Genomic DNA, 15,537 nt, shown 5'->3' with positions numbered 1-15,537 from the left:
TGTGGCAATAACAGTAACTAAGAATTTACACCCAAAGAATTAATTCTGTACTGGGAACTTGAAATCTAATTGATGTTCTTTTTAGACTCATAAATATGAATGCTAGCCTTTATCTTTCTTTTAAAATATTTGTGAGCCTGTTCCTTTTCGTTATCTTTAGCCAAACTGCTTTTACTTTCTTCCTTACTAGACCAGTTCTTGGGCTTTTGTGTGGGGAACACAGGGGTGCAGGAAGATCTTTTGACAAAAAATGGGAACTTTCCCAGAGACTTTGAGGGCAGGAAGCATGGGCAACGGATAGGAAAGAGGAAATTTTAAGATTCATTGGTAAAGATTTATATACTGCTTTTGTGGTGTTCAACAAAGACTTTGAAATTACTGGGCCATATTCTTTTAAATACATCATTATTTGAGAATGAACTATTTGGACCCCGGTTTTATAAACATTAATGTTTGCACTGGATATTTAATATAATTTGTGTGGCTAGCACCTTAGAATGCCCTTGTCATGTCTAGGGAATATGAAGTCTTAAGAATACTCTCTTCCCAAGATAGAACCTAGAAAATGTGGCTCCCCAATATCTTTTGCAGAATATGGGCATGTGACTTAGGCTCCCCTAAGAACAGGTTCAGAATGAGAGTTGCTAGTCAACGGGTATAGAATTTCAGTTACACAGACAAATAAGTTCTAGAGACCTGCTGTGCAACACTGTGCCTATAAAAGTACTGGATTATACACTTAAAAATTTGTAAAGAGGATAGATCTCATATCAAATGTTTATACCACATTTTAAAAAATCAATATAGAAATTTTCAAAAAAAAAAAAAAAAGTGAGCAACTTAAGAGGCTCCACAAGTCTCCAAAAAGAAAGGAGGCACCACACAGAATCTATGTAGGAGCAAAAATGGCAGCCAAGTTCATGCTGCAGAAATGGCAACGGTGGGGTCGGGGCAGCAGGAGTGTCCCCAGTGCCTGTGAGTTAGTGAGGGCCAGGGTTACACTCATCAGGCCAGTTCTGAAGGCTGAGGTTGGACATCATTCTCAGACTCTTAGCTTAGAGCTTGTCCTCTCATAAATATCTATGTAATAAACTTCTCTCCTGATTTATCAGCCAGAACTAACTTCTGGTTGCACACAACATATTGTATTAAAACTCTTATTGGGTTGCATGTGAGAATAATGGCTCAGTTTTCTACACATACTCTAATTTTATATTTAGCCCAGACATTATTTGCTGGATGTTACTTATAGATTTTAAGCCATGGCTTTTAGTTCAAAGCAAGGTTTTCTTTCCAAAAGATTAATGAAAATGGCATGAGTAGACCATGGAATAACATCTTTTCGAAATTCCAAATATAATTGCTCTTGTAAAGAAAGGGCTCAATGAAACAAGAAGTATGTTTGGATTTATCTTTAGAAAAGAGAAAAGGTTCTGATCAGCATTTCTGGGTCTCTACGTCATACTGCAGAGATGCCCTCCTTTAGTTTTTATCTACAAAATACGGATAACAAGACTTATTCTGCAGGTATATTGTGAGGATTAAAGGAGGTGACATCTAAAACATCAGCGAAGGGCCTGAGCCCCGCATCTTCCATACCAAGCAAAGTTTGCTAAATTTTACAAATGTGTAAGAACCTAAAGTATAGGGTGCAGGGAAATTTTTTTTCCTGGCAGGAAAATATTATATAATCAAAGCATGCAGGTATCTTCATTGATTATGGGTAAATGATCATTAGGATTCCACCTTGATCTATTTTTCTCACACTCAGGGTATTGAACACCTCTTTAACTAAAAGAAATTTCCTTTTTTTCTATCGGACACTGGTGATAGTCAACTTAGAAAAAATATTTCAATAAATATTTCATCTGAAAAGAGGAGATCATTTAAATACGGGCTTTTTTTTACTAAAACTTATTGGGGTGACATTGAATATTCGGTGTTCTGGGATAATAAAGAATTTATTCTTAAAAACCTCAACTAACAAGGCTAAAAGTTATCGGAAACAAACCATTCTGTGTATATGGTAAACGAGCAATCCGCCAGAGAAAATCCATGTTCCCAGGGAATTTGTGCATTTATTTAAAGATTTATTGAGCAATGACTGTGTGATTGATACTGTCTTCTGCCAAGGTGATCTACAAGCAAAACTGGAAAGAAAGTTTGCATGAATGCCTTCTCTCTTGGCAGTTTTTCTGTCCTCTGGATAATCCTTTGTTGCCTCCCACTGGAAGGTCTCACACTCCAGACTTCTCTTCACACCTTCCTACAAAAACTAACCTCTCTGGTATACCCCAGAAGGAAGTGCTCTCAGCTAACTGTCTGTTGGAGAGTGCATCAGTTTCCTTGAGCTGCCAGAACTAAATACCATTGACCAGGTGGCTTAAACAACATTCATTTTCTCACAATTCTGGAGCCTGGAAGTCCAAGATCAAGGTTCCAACCAGCTCATTTCCAGGTAAGGCCTCTCTTCCTGGCTTGCCTCTCTTTCATGTGTATGGAGCGGTGGTGTGGAGGGAAGCAGAGAGGAAGGGGAGGCAGAGAAATAAGAGGGGAAGTGAGAGGAAAGGGAAGACGAGTAAGGAGAGAGAGGAAGGGGGAGGAAGCAAAGAGGGAGAGGCGGAGGGAAAGGTGGGAAGGGGTGTGGGGGGGAAGAGAAGGAGAACAATTTTCACCCTTATGACCTCATTTCCCCCTACCACTCCCTCAGAGGGCCCGTCTCCAAATGCATCTACACTTAGGGTTAGGGCTTCAACATATGAATCTGGCCTGGACGACTTTCAGTCCATACGTTAACTCAAACACACCACTATGAAAGGGTTTCTTTGCACAGAATGCACCTTCCACCAAGGAATAATTGCTTAACAACCACAGGAAAGAATTTCTCATGATTCAGGAGGGTAAGTCCATCCTACACTTATCGTATGGCACCCATGTCTACTCCATACCATTAGGTGCAAAGAGCATCCTCGTCTTAATGTGCAGTTGTTTTATTGTTCCTGCTTCTCCAGTGCCAGTCAGGAGTGTGCTGTAAATCACTCCACTGAGAGCTGGGTATGTCACACACTTTCATCCCCAGACCTTCAAGCCACAGGCCATTTCTGGATCAGACCGATGCCATGGCTTCGATTTCACAAATAAGAAGGGGGGTTTTCTTTTCCCTTGTTTTGGCGGCTTGCCACATGCCATGACTGGATTACATTCCATATTTTCTTAGTTGCTTATGTTTGTGCATACACAGCAACATACACACGAGCTTGCCTATTCTTAACCTTTCATTTTTCCTTCTCCATTTACTTGCCTTTGGAGGAACTGACGCAAAAGTGTCCAAATTAAAGTATATATTACCATGTAGTAGATACAGATGGTATTTAGAAATCTAAAGGTTGTATTGCTTTTTCCTCAAAAAACCCAAAAGGAGCCAAGATGTGTAACATATTTTTTTCTATCCCCTTCTCATGTAGGAGTCAGTAGCTGCTCTCTCAGCAGATACCTGACCTCAATAACTATTCTTAAATGCACACACGCAAAAAGGGAAGTCTTCAGGAACCTTCATTTACCAAAGATCAGTGCTCCAAACATTTGTACTCAAAGAATTTCAACAATGGATTTTGTGATAATACTTGAAACATAGGGGGAATAAAATATATTATACTTCTCAGTGATCTGACAATATTCCTAGGAATTTAGATAGTAATATCAGAATACTCCTGACACAGTAAGCTTCGCTCAATAATTATGTGCTAATTGCGGTGTGATCATTTTTTTAAATTGAGGCACAGAACATTTAAGTGATTTGAGTATGGTCTTTTGTTCAATTAGTGGCAAAGCTAAGGATATAAGCCAAGTCCTTAAATTTTTTTTTTAACTTATAGAAATTTCTAAACACATGAGGTAGTATAAGAAACCCCATGCTCCCATCAGCCAGTTTTGACAATTATCAATATTTTATTTTACCAAAATTATTTCATCTTTCCTTCTCCAACTTTTATCTTGTTGCAGCATTTTAAAGCAAATCCTAGACACCATATCATTTTACCCATTAATACTTCAGGACTTATCTCTAATAAAGTAGTCCTTAGATTTTTAACATGTACCTGGGTAGATCAACAATTTCCAAACAGCAGACAAAGAATTCAGACACCCAGCAAAATATTCTCGTAGCCTTCTTTCACTTTTTCTCTATGTCTTTCTTTCTCTCAAGAAGTTATCCAAATCAATTTAATAGGCAAATAAGTAAAAAAGTAAAAAACAAAACCAATAATCTTGATAGCAGAAATATAAAAGGTCAGATTTAAAGTTACTTTAAAACATTTCAGTATGTTCCAATTCTACCAAAAGCACAAGCAAATCTCTCTTTTATCTTCCTCCAAGAAAGTCAGCTTCCTGGAAAAAATCGTGGTATAGAAATTCCACTCTGGATAATCCAAAAATCCTGAGGTCGTACGAATGCTATGCGTATATATAATTTGCTATGGAAATTGTGGTGGTGTTTAATAAAATATAAATAAAATTCCTGAGTGTCCCACCTTGTTAAATATTTATTTGGTATATAATTTAACAAAGGTTCTTTGCTATTACTATTTTATAGATTTGTGGAAATCTTTATTCTATTCTAATTTTAAAAAGGAATTTTAATTTCTCATTCATTAAAAGGCAATCCATATACTACAGAGGAAAATAACTTATGTCTTGAGTGTCCATAAAGTCTGGGAACAGAGGCAACTATATATAATAAATGGCTTATTGATAGTACGTGACAATACATAACGTTTGATGTGTTGTCCCTCATTAGTGATGTGTAATTTAGTGTGCTGGGTAGAATAGCAATGAACAGGATACATCACACAGCTTTTCTAGCAATCCTTGTGTATACCTTTGTATTGCATCGCCTTACATGAGTAGTTCTCTGATGTGATTTCTGGAATCAGCAATGCCTGGGAATGGTAAAATGCAAATTTAAGGGCGCCTCACTCCAGACCTACATAATCATAAACTCAGACTCAATATTCCATTTTATCAAGCTCTGCAGGTGATTCCGAGGCAAGCTAAAGTTTGAGAACCACAGGCTCAGACTATTTTTGTCTCTGATTTTCACCGAAGAAAAAAAAACTGTCGGCATACCCCAAGTCGGATTCAGCAAATAATATAAGAGAATACCAGTTAAATTTGAATTTCAGATAAAAAACAAGTTTTTAGTATAATTTTGTCCATCACAGGATGACCCACATATATATCCCACTTACGCCCAAGATATATAAGTATCCCCACGCATGCTTACACTAAAAAAATTGTGGCTTATCTGCTTATTTAAACTGATCTTTTCATCCCGCGTCCTGAGTTTTTCTGGCACCCACACCCAGGGGGTGTTCCGATCTGGCCAGCATTCCTCACGCTCCACAGAGCTGCTTCCAATCCAGTTTTAGGAATTGTCATCCTACCACTCTGGGGTCATGTGGTCGCTGGTCTACAAGTGACCTTCCCTGGCCTGTCAAGAGCATACAGCAATCGATGGACACATAACATGGTCTAACAGGGCAGAGTCACCTATATTTCCAAACTTTGTGGCCACTCTGTAAGTAGAAATACAGTTCGTCCTCACTTAACATCCTCAACAGTTCTTGGAAACTGCCACTTTAAGCAAAACAACGTATAACGAAATCAATTTTACTACAGGCTAATTGATATGAACAAGAGTTTGTTTTCTACAGCATATTTCTGATCACAAAAACATCACCAAACTTCTAAAGACCCAAAACACTTCTAATATTAAACTATGATATCAATGTGAGCTAGAACATATATTTATGAAAGATGAATTAAAACAATCATTTTCCTACCTGCTCAGTCCAGTTCAGGGTCGTGGTGACCGGAGCCCCTTTGGCAGCTCTGGTCTCAAGGTGGGACCAATCCTGGGAAGGACGCACCCTTCCTGGCACCCGCCCACACACCCTCAGACGAAGACAATGTAGACACAACCATTTACCTGCTGTGCACACCTGGGATGTGGGAGGAACCTGGAGTCTCCAGGGAAAATCCACGGAGACGTGGAAAGAACATGCAACTTCACACAGTGGCCCCAGCTAGGAAGCCATTTTTTTTCTCATTAATGTCATAAGGAAACGATGTCTCCTGGAAGGACGTTACTGGAGGTTCTGCTGTATTGGGTGTCAGCTGAAGACAAAAGCTACAGAAATGTGACCAAATCTCGTCTAGCTAACTCATTTATGAAATGCAAAAACTTTTCTGTTTCATGTAAGAGTCTTGATTTCTAATACGAAATAATTAACTATGGATAAAAATGTTTTTATATCCCTTAGGACCACATGCTGGTGAGTCCTTTCCTGTAACTGTCTTTATTTAAGTCAGAAAATTAAAACCAAACAATTTTGAAATCTAAATCTTTTCTAAATTAGTTTTATATAGTCATTTGTTTTCATTTTCAAACTATCAGCCTGCATTCTTCTTAAGTTTACATAAAATGCATAGAGTTAGTGAGTTTTGACAAAGATACATCCCTACCCCATTAAGATACAGACATATTTTTTTCACTCCAGAAAAGACCCTCAAGACCTTTTCTTGTCCAATCCCCCCCTTCAGAGGTAACCATTGTTCTTATTTTTATCACCAAAGATTAGATTAGTTTGTTCTAGAACTTCATGTAAGTGGAATTGCTTTCATTTTCACACATTCAAAACATTTTGCTACCGGGTAGCATCCCAGGGCCCTTAGGGAGGGAAAGGCCTCCTGTGTCTGTGCCTCAGGGACAGGCTAGACCACAGTCGGATGCCTTAAGGTAAGGACAGAGGAATGCAGATGCCTCTGTTCCAGCTAATGTAAGTTAAACATTCAAGTTATTTAATATTTTAGGGCTTTTCAAAGTACCCACTGGAGTAGCATCTAATTATCATTTTAAAAGTCTACTACCCCATAGAACATAAAATTTAAAAACGCCAGCGGTATGTAATCTAATATCATCGTCCATGAAAAAAATATTTCTATGATATTTTCTTTTGCTCACATTCCTGGGGGATCCAGGGATGAAAGACCATATAAATCCAAATAGACATATTACTAGTATGGTTCATTTATATAGACATATACAAATGGTATCATCTGAGACAAATTTAGAAAAACACATACAAAGAATAAAATGTATTTTAAATGTACCCCCAAAATGTTAATGCTCATCACAAATCCATATTCCCCCCATGAGTTATTCTGGGACTTCGGTATTTCTCAAAGGCAACCTGCAGATCCTTGAGTGAAGCCTCCAGATTCGCTCTTACTCACCTCACTGGACGTGGAGTCCATCCTCATCAGGTTCCAACGACCCTCACCGCCTCCGTGTCTGAGGAGAAACCTCACAGGTGACACGAGGCCTTCCTGTTTCTCTGCTGTTGAAGGTCGGGTCCTCCAGGAGCTGGTTCTGACACAGACTTTGAGGGACACAATATTCATTAAGGATCAACACCTGTGAAAGGAAGTGGGCAGTAGCAGGTTGCACTGAGAAAGCAATTGAACTGTGATGCAGACCCAACAAATATTCCCATTGGTGATGAGACTGTCCCTCACCAGACCAGATGGCTGTGCCTCTATATCCCTATCTCACTCTGTCACCAGATGCTGGCAGCTTCAAGAAGGAGATGACCTTGGACAAGGTGGCTCTCCAGAGGTAAGGCACGCCGGAAACAGCCAACAGTTGTCACTGTTTTGCTGACCAGTGTATGCTCCCCAGCTGGACACCAAATCCTTCCTTGAAGGGTTTGTAAGTACTCACACAACTATCCTCCTCCAACTCTTTCTACAAGAGCCATGTGGATTTCTCTCAATTCCCCAAGGTACCATGCTCAATCTTGGAGTGGGTCCACATGCCTGGCACACTTTCCCCACCCCCTTCACCAGGCTAACTCCTTCCCCTTCCTCAAATCCCATCCCGAGGAAGGCCCTCCCTCCTCTGCTCCTTTAGAATACTCCTCTCGCCTGTAATGTGCTTAATGCCTTTCTTCTCTGCTTAGACACCCTCCGTGACACCGGGATGGTACTGGACTTGTTTGGGCTATACGTTCAGTGTTGAGCAATGCGCCAAGCATAACGTAAACTTTCGGCGTATATTTGATGCATAGATTAGTTAACTTGATATACCTAATATTTTAGTTTGGGTTCCCCCAGAGGCCGCCCCGAAAGCAAAGACTCAAGTGCAAACCCTTTGAGAGGAGATTCAAGGAAACACTGGTGAGAAAGTAAGGAAGTGAGATAAGAAAGAAAAGGCCGCCAGTTCATTGCCCATTACCACTGTGGGCAGCGAGCTTAGTCCTGCGGGGGAATCTGAGAACCAGCAGTGAACATGTGCCTTGAAGTCGTCCATCCGAAAATAAGCAACCACCTATGGTATGATTCCGTTTGTATGAAATCTCCAAAATGAGCCAATTCATAGAGACAGCAAGTAGATGAGTGGTTGCCAGGGGATGGGAAGTTGGGGGAGGGGGGGCGGGGACTTGGGAGTAACCCCATAACAAGTATGGGGTTTCTTTTGAGGAGGGATAGAAATGTTCATACTTTTGATGGTTGGACAATATTCTGAATTTTATGTTATGTAAATCAGTAGAATGAATTACAATAAACAAATGAAGGGGCTGGGATCTTAATACACTAGCTACATTCATTAGTCGGGGCTGCTGGAGGCTGGGGGTGTTCATTTCTGCAGCGTGCCCAGCGTGCCCCAGCACCAACAAGGTAGGCTCTGAGATCAGGGAACCTTTGGGCCAAGAGATGCAGATATCAGCACTTTGCAGTCTGGAGGCATGATGCACTGATTGTGGGGGGATAAGGGGGTATTGGTAGGGCAAAGACAGGCTGAGTACTTAGCGAGAGACAGACCTAGCAAACCCACCTGGCATATTCAAAAATGATCCATTCTGTAAAGAAGGAGGATCCACTCAGAAGCCTCCAACTCCAAGAATATATTTTTCTAATATTCTAAAACAGATCAATACATGGATGACATGTTTAGGGAACCCAATTATCTCAGCTGTAACCCCAAATCAAGTAAAGCTGTGGAAGAAGAAACGAACAGTGCTTTCAGTAGGAAACAGAATTGTGGTAGGTTGAATAATGACGCCCCTCCAAAAAAAAAAAAAAAATTCCACATTGTAATCCTCAGAACCTATGAATGTTCCCTTTTAAGGCTAAAGGGACTTTGCAGGTGTGATTAGGTTAAAGATTTTGAGATGGGAAATTATCCTGAATTACCTAGCTGAGCCTAGCGTAATCAATCACACAGTTCTCGTAAGAGGGAGAAAGATCAGTCACCGAGGATGTAACAACCTAACCAGGTCAGGGTGAGATGCCTTGATGACAGAGAGAGGGGTTCGCCAACAAAGACAAGTGACACTAAAAGGTAAAAAAGGTAACAACATAGACCCTCCCCCTTAGAGCATCCAGAAAGAACCAGTCCTTGACTCCACAACTCCGCGTTGTTTTAAGCCACTGAATTTGTGGTAAGTTGTTACAGTGGTGACAGCAAATGAATACCAGGACTACGAGCACTTTCCCAGGATGGGTTGAAAAAATAATCACCATCACTTCTCCCCTAGAACACACTGCAAAATTTGAAAGGGTCTTAAAACCACTTACAAAGAAAATAAAACACTGTGTATCTTGGCTTATGTTCAATATAGCTAGTCCATTTTTCAATCTCTTAAAGTATCATACTTATACTTATCTTCATATGATTTTTCAGAATTAAACAAACATTTGAAATAGCGAGTGTGTGTTTTTCATTTTAATAAATTGAATGTTACAATTTACCTTTTCTAGACTTTGGATTTATAAATTATATCATGCCAAGTAAAAATTCTTACTAGAATATTGACATATGAAAAAAAAATCAGTGGATAAATTCCCAGGAAATAACATGTTTACAACTCAAAAAAATACTGTAAAATTCAGTAAATTAAATAGAATCTGAGTATATTCAATGTGCGTTGGAGGGAGAGGGCTGCCAGGCACGAAGGTGAGTCTGTGAGGTTCTCGAAGGTGTAAATAGGACAGGGTAGGATAAAGTAGCGAAGTCTTAGAAAAACGGGAGAGGTTGTAGGGAGGTGGTGTTAAAGGACATAAATGAAGTGAGGTGTTTTGGGGACATCTGGTAAAAGGCTCAGGTAACTTATTTCTGATTCTAGTCTATTCTCCACATTATCTCCAGATAACATAAAATTCAATCATATCATGCCCCTGTTTAAAATGCTCTAAACTTTGTTAGGTTAAAATAAAACAAAAAGCCACACTCCATAATCTCAATGGCATGTAAAAACCCTTGATGACTAAATGCCAGCCTACTTGTTCAGCCTTATTCACCACCATCCCAGACTCTCCACTGTTCCTGAAAGCCCTCAGTGCCTCCCACGCCTCAGGGCCTTTGCAAATTCTGCTCCCTCTGACTGAAATGAGTCCTTCTGTTTTTACCACATATTCATCACTCCAGCCTAAGTATCAGTGAAGTTTCTGCTAGAAGTAATTCATCACGGGCCTTAAGCATCCCTCCCTGCACATTTTTGCTGGGGATGCCAAGAACACAAGGCCCTGACTATTCTTTACCCTGGCCATTTCCGAGCATTGTGCTTGCAGAGAGCAATCATGAAGGCTGAAGTAGCATTTTGCTTGCCACTCACTAGAAAAATGGTAAATCCCTTAAGCTCCGTGTTTCTCTTCTGTAACACAACTTACAGCATGTACCCGCATTCACCTAGGTCTACCTGAGTGCCCTGTGGAACAAGGAGAGCATGGGAACCTGGTGCCAACATCATGCTAGTGCTGCTCACTGTACTATGAGTAATAAAATCATTTGTCTCTGACCCAGGAGACTCGTGTCTTCTGTCAGCGTCCATGAAATAGTACCAGGCTAGCTTGTTAGCTTGTGATTAGGGTAGAACTCCAGATCCCTTATAGACCTTGATAGTTCTCCATCTCTCCAGACAAGGTTTGTGGTATCTTATATCTGTAATCTCATAATACTTGCTCAAATAAAATGTAACGTTATCATATGAGGGCATGGGTTATGGCATACAGGAGATGTTCAGAAAAGTATTCGTCAGATAAATAAAGTATGTCCAGTTCAGTAAAGGTGTCTGCTCTGATAACTGCTTTGTTTCCCCCTTACTAAAATTGGGCCCATTTAAGGAAAACAGAAAAAAATGAAACTTCTTTCATTTTCAGAGTGTTCCTTAAATGACTAATGTTCCAAAGATCTTGGAGAATCCAAGAGTGACAGTATTAGGTTTTTTCAATCTATCCTAATGTCAGTTAAATTTGGCCAGGATGATTCTGTTAATTCCTAGACTTTAAGAAAAATCCATTTTTAAAGTATTCATTTTCTAGTTTGGAGTATATATTTTCTGTTCTTAAGAACTGAAGGTTAAGTCTACATTTCAAGAGTTTGAATAAGATCTGTTTCTTGAATTTCGTAAGCTAGAGAGAATAAAACTCATTAATTATTGACTTTTTTTCCCAGTGATTTTATCATATTTTTGCAGCCAGGAGGCATGACAGTACATTAATAAGCTGAAAAATAATAAATGAATAAGTAGACTCTTACTTGGTTATGAGATCATGAAGAGAAATTGAGAAAATGCAAAGTAGCAAACAGAAGCAGCTGTTAGAAAGCCCCAGAAGTGAGGATGTTATAAGGTAATAGACATCTTTCTAGCCAAAGGCAACCAGTTGGCTTACAAGATAAAAGCCAAAGTTATCCCATTAATGAGCTACACAAGAAACACGTCCTTCTTCCTGTCCAAGCAGTGGTGAAAGAAGGGATACTTATTTTACTCAATTCAAAACCAGTCAAACATGTATATTTAAACAAAGAACCAAACTCTAAGGCTCTAATATTTGAAATGAGGTTTATAATGATGAAAATGTGTATCTTATTTTTCAGATAGCCCATGGGCAGGGCTGAGTACCTGCTAAAAGTAGACCCTTGTTAAATGGAGGAGGCAGGTCCAGTCCCTCAGTCTCTATTGGCACAGTGACCTGTGAGGCCACACCAAGGGTATAGTAATATGCATGTGTGCTTCCAAGTAGTGCCTTGCACCTCCCACGCTGGCTCCAGGCCTCGCTCTATGAGGAAAGTTAAAAAAACAAAACAAAAAAAACCAGTCAGATGTTTTACCAAAACATTCCAAAATTTAGAATGGCTTGAGAGAATGCTGCACATTTTACTCAATCTTAATCTTCTTACCTTAATTTTATCCTACATTTGAAAATGGGAATCTGGCCCCATGGAAATACCATTACTGAAAGCAACATGAGTAGAGAGGGGGAGATGAGTCTCCCAACATTTGGAAAAATGGATAGTGTATACTCTCATAATTTCGTCAGCTGAGCTGTACTGCCCTCATTGTGCGTCAAACCAACATGTTTGATCTGTATTTGGGGCTCTGGGAGGAATGTAGAGAATCCTCGGGGTTTTACCCAGGAGTTCGGGTGCTGCTTCTACTACTGATGCAGAGGAGTGGGAAATGCAGAAATGACCAAGGCTAGGTCTTTACATTGGCCATTGTCAATGTCATCTCTCTGTCCTTTTTCCTGCAAAGCTGGAACAACACAGCACCTTCTACTTTAAAGTTTCCTATGCCAATTATAACTCTCGCTCCACCAACACCTTATAATAGCTCAGGGGCCAGGAAAAAAATGAAATTATGTTGAACCATTAGACTTTAATAATTAGGTAGTTCATTTAGAGAACTTGGCATTCAGCAGTGGATGAAAGGGGAAGGGGAAATGCTGTTGAAAACAAAAATAGCTTAGGAGAAAGAAAGAAAGGAAAGAAAGGAAGGAAGGGAAGAAAGAAAAAGAAAGAAAGAAAGAGAAAGAAAGAAAAAGAAGGAAAGAAAGAGAATGAAAGAACAAAAGAAAAGAAAAAATTCTCCGTTCTCAACACTCCTCCCCTCCTATCCACCTTCCCTTTTCCGCAAAGCAGTGTCCTTTGCCTCTGCCTCCAAACGCCTCTCACCCTGCGGGTCCACACTGACAGCTCCTGCAGGGAATAGGATTATGGTTCCAGACTGTCAAGGAGCTGTGTTTTGATACGTTTTGTGGTGCAAAATGACCTGGCAGTGTGAATGCCAATGAAATCATCCCTTGTGCCATCTTGTGTGCATGGGTGATAAGATAAGGACCATTGGCAAAGACACCTTCACGGGCACCCAGGGAAATCCAGAGCTCCTGACTGTGGCTCATGCATCATGAAAAAAGCCTTTCTAACCCAGCCACTCAAGTTTGTGCTTGCGTCCACTAAACTGTGGGCTTGGGTTATTCTGGGGGTTTTGCTTCCATCTTTTCGGGTTGGGGAAATAACTAGTGAAAGCTGTTTTTAACTTCCTCATCTGTAGTAAGAGAAATAAAAGGGCTCAAAAATTAGAGTCGCCTAGTTACCTCTCTGCTTCAAAGCTGCCTACTAGAGGCTGGTACTTTTCCATGTTCTGTGCTGTGTCTGCATATGCCCCACCCCAGAGTGGAAAGTAGGAACCATGGAAACGACTTTGCAGACTTGTTTCTTGGGAGAAGTAGACTTAATTGAATCCCTAGATTGGCAAGTCATTTAGAGCCACTCCAACTTCCCCAGAGGTAGGGCTCCCAGAATTTTCCTTAAGGTCTATGAGGATGGAGAACATTTTTATATTATTGAATTCTACAAAGGTTGTAGGTAAATCAACTCTTAAGAACAAAATTGCATTTAAGGGAGTTATATGTGAAACACTAAAAGGCCAAAATACACTGAATTGCTATATTGGGCAATATTTACTTTCCCCAGATTTTTACTAGAACGATGAGAATATTCTAAAAGGCATCATTAATCTTGGCTAATTATTACTACCATTTACAACTCAGTTACCCCGAGCCAGATTTCTCATGTAATCCCAAATAGCTATTATTCCTGACTCTCCTATTTCTATTAATGGCACTAATAATTTTCTGTTCACCCAGTCATAAAATGTCAGTTCTATCTTTAACTGCTCTTTATGACACTCCTTCTCTACCCAATTAATTGCCAAATCCTGTATTTCCTTTAAAAAATGGCCCCTAACCTTCCTTTCTTCTGAAACCCTAGTTCCAATCCTAGCTGGTCTCCCAGCTTCTAACGTCTCTCTCCAACCCATTTTGAACTTGGCCATTTAATTAACCTGCTCATATCATCTCTTTGGGTATAGGATCTGTTTAAAAGTCTTACGGGACTTTCTATTGCCCACACCAACAGTTCTCATGTGGTAAGACAAAGCACTTTGTTCTTATACCTTTCATGCTTTGCAAACATCCTATCACTTTTTGATCAATAGGCAGAATTCATTTTTGCCAGCATTCGACCTTTTACAGCAACTCTGTCAAACAGAATGCTGATCTGAGCAATGCGTGGCATGTAAAAGTGCAAACTGCTACAAGTAAGAGGGACAAGACTTAGAGTGACATCCAGTCTGTGTCACGGGAATCATCTTGTGCTTACTGGAACTTGTGGGAACATCGCCCTGGAGTATTCGAGAGTGCGCTGTCTGGGAGTAAAAACTCTTCCAAAGGAAACATGCTGAAGGCCAACCAACTGAATAGTGAAGTAACTGTGGATGAGTTTATAGACACTGTGAGACCGTAACTACACTGCAGACCTTAACTACACTGCAGACCATAACTACACGGTGCTGCAATTGTTGTTTGCTCATTTTGTGTTTTCCAGACTTTTAATCCTTCCCATTGTCCTGCTAAAAGTTCTAGTATTTGAAGATGTGCCACAACCCAAAAGATTGAAAATTATTGGTCAGTTAGACTTAAGTCCAAATTATTTACCACAGCCTAGGAGGCTCTTCTCATTTTGACCCCAGCCCTCCCTTCCAGCCTCAATGTCCAATGCTTGCCCCTTGAGTCACGTGGGACCACACATTGCTCTTTGACTAAGCCAGCTCTTTCACATCTCTGGGACTTTGTATGTGGAAGAAATGTTCTGTTCTTGTTTATTCTGCATTCATTTATCAAGACCCAGTTACAATACTATCTCCTCCCTGATTTTCTGTGACTCCTCCAGTAATTGTTCCTATCGTCCTTTGCATGCGTTTTTATTAAAGCGTGTACCCTCACATTCTGTAATCACTGTGCTGGGCCTGTCTCCAAAGCATCAAGGATTATGTCCGAGTTCTCAAGAGCACAGGCTTAACCTCATTCATCTTTGAATTCCCAACTGTTTAGATATTACAAACCCTCAATAAATGTTTGTAGAATTGTTTTTCCTGCAGTTCAAGCTACCTGTGACCTATTGCTAATTAGTCTTTCAAAAATTATGTCCCATAACTCTGATGCATGTACTTTAAACTCAAACCAAGCTACAGTACTTACTGTTCCTGAAATCTTACTTACCCTTTCCTACCTCTACAAATGAGCTCAGAGGATTCAAAGGATTCTTCCATCTGGGATACTCACCCTCTCTCTGTGATATCTGCCACCGATAAAAATTCTACCTATCCCTTTGATCAAGCCCAAACCCATTCTCCCAAA

General features: G+C 40.0%; 1 long non-coding RNA gene across 1 annotated transcript in view; it reads right to left on the bottom strand.

Moving 5' to 3' along the window:
- Positions 1 to 15,537, bottom strand: part of LOC111742690 — a 202,181-nt gene that overhangs the window by 180,010 nt on the left and 6,634 nt on the right. Inside the window, exon 2 of the long non-coding RNA XR_002781432.1 lies at positions 7,294 to 7,474. This is a non-coding gene — a long non-coding RNA (uncharacterized LOC111742690). The remainder of the gene's footprint in view (positions 1 to 7,293; positions 7,475 to 15,537) is intronic.

The sequence above is a fragment of the Pteropus vampyrus genome, unplaced genomic scaffold (genome assembly GCF_000151845.1).
Source record: "Pteropus vampyrus isolate Shadow unplaced genomic scaffold, Pvam_2.0 Scaffold99, whole genome shotgun sequence".
In the NCBI taxonomy this organism is placed as follows: Eukaryota; Metazoa; Chordata; class Mammalia; order Chiroptera; family Pteropodidae; genus Pteropus; species Pteropus vampyrus.
Note: the sequence above shows the minus strand (reverse complement) of the source record. Positions and strands in the feature narration are given on the sequence as shown.